This window comes from Cebus imitator, unplaced genomic scaffold (genome assembly GCF_001604975.1).
Source record: "Cebus imitator isolate Cc_AM_T3 unplaced genomic scaffold, Cebus_imitator-1.0 Scaffold324, whole genome shotgun sequence".
In the NCBI taxonomy this organism is placed as follows: Eukaryota; Metazoa; Chordata; class Mammalia; order Primates; family Cebidae; genus Cebus; species Cebus imitator.
In genome coordinates, this window is record NW_016107639.1 from 2180494 (window position 1) to 2182251 (window position 1758).

General features: G+C 55.5%; 1 protein-coding gene across 3 annotated transcripts in view; it reads left to right on the forward strand.

Moving 5' to 3' along the window:
• KCNG2 (potassium voltage-gated channel modifier subfamily G member 2) overlaps nucleotides 1-1758 on the forward strand; it is a 91160-nt gene that overhangs the window by 31245 nt on the left and 58157 nt on the right. The window contains exon 1 of one of the 3 annotated variants that reach the window (XM_037729930.1): nucleotides 422-1658. The exons of the other annotated variants lie outside the window; for them this stretch is intronic. The gene's annotated coding sequence lies outside the window, so the exon portion shown is untranslated. Of the gene's footprint in view, nucleotides 1-421; nucleotides 1659-1758 lie in introns of those variants that run through there. 3 annotated transcript variants of the gene reach the window in all.

Consider the following 1758-nt stretch of genomic DNA (forward strand, 5'->3'; position numbering starts at 1 on the left):
GTGGGTCTCTGCCTTACACGGGTCGGTCTCTGCCTCACACCGGTGAGTCTCTGCCTTACACGGGTCAGTCTTTGCCTCACACCGGTGGGTCTCTGCCTCACATAGGTCAGTCCCTGATTCTCTGCGTCCAGTTGGTCTCTGCCTCCATCTCCGCAGTGTGCTGGCCATCTGGGGGGCTCCACTCAGGCTCAGGGCCTGCATGGAAAGCAGGTTCTGGGGCAGCTCACGCCCAGGGTGGCCTGGTCTGTCATAAGACGGGGCCTTGTGCCTGAGCCTCCAGTCATAGTTCTTACATTTTAGGGTGTGATGCTCCCATCTGTCTAATTTGTTAGGAGAAGACAGAGAGGAGAAAAGAAAAAGAAACCAACTCTGAGAAGCCATTGTGTTTTCATTTGTCTTATCAGAACTTTGCGCTTGGAGATTCTGTGCTTTTGTGGAGGACACTGGGGATGCTGTCTAAGAAGAAGGTACAAAGCATTACCCTGTGATTACATTGGTCATGGGAAGAAATACAAAGTGTTCCTCCGAAGCAGGAGTTCTGACTGGGGCCAGTGGATCCATGTGGCCATGAGTTAATTCTGTGGGGGCCAGGGAGCACAATGGAAGCAGGCATGTGTGGCTGTGGATCTGCCCGGTAGAAGCAGGCGTGTGTGGCTGTGGACTTGCCTGGTGGAAGCAGGCATATATGGTTGTGGACCTGCCCAGTGGAAACAGGCATATGTGGCTGTGGACCTGCCCAGTGGAAGCAGGCATGCGTGGCTGTGGACGTGCCTGGTGGAAGCAGGCATGTATGATTGTGGACCTGCCCGGTAGAAGCAGGCCTGTGTGGCTGTGGACCTGTTATGAGGAGATGATCGTGCTAATTCACTGAAAGTTCATGATCCATCCAGGCCAAGACGCCTCTCCTGAAAACAGAACTTGGAGCGTTGATTCACAGGTTTGAGAAGTGCTGGCAGAGCCTTATGGGATGGCACCATTTGAAAGGGCGCCTGTGACGAGCTTCACACAGGACACCCCATAGAGGGTGGGAAACACGTCTGCGAGGGAGGTCCCCAGCCAGGCAGGGCACACGGGACACCATCTTTTCAAATTTAACCATCACACTTAAAATATCTCATGACACAGATACCTGCGAAAACATTTATCCCTCAGCTCAGATAAACTGCGGGTGTTTAAAGGGAGACAGAATGTGGGGGAGAGAAACGAAGCAAGGGCCTTTGGCCATGGGTCCCTCCAGGACCACCCCACCTCTGGAGCCGGCAAGAGATACCTCTGAAGAGACCCCCGAGTGAAGAGCCCCCGAGCGCTTCCTGCACGCAGAGCCTTTGTTGAGAGGACAGCCTCCTTCAGGATGAGCCGTTCTCCCACCCCCACCCTTACCTGGCTGGCGGCCAAGGTGACTGTCTCCTGAGCTCCCAGCAGCTTTGCAAAACCCTGAGTTGAAGCAGCATCCTCATTCCAGCCTGAGCTCTTCTCCTTCACTGTGACCTCCACCTGGCAGCTGGAATGCAAAGAGCAGGCAACAGGGCAGGTGGCTACACAGGGCTGGGGGGGCGCCCACCAGAAGCATCTCCATAGCTGGATACCCCAGGGCATACCTGGTGTCCATGGCTTCCCCATGCTCACCCGCCGCCCCCTGCTTCCCAGCCTATTCTAAGGTACATCTGTGCACTGCTCATAGTTAGCCCATCCTCACCTGCCCTTCCTCACCTGCCCATCCTCACCTGCCCTTCCTCACCTGCCCATCCTCACCTGCCC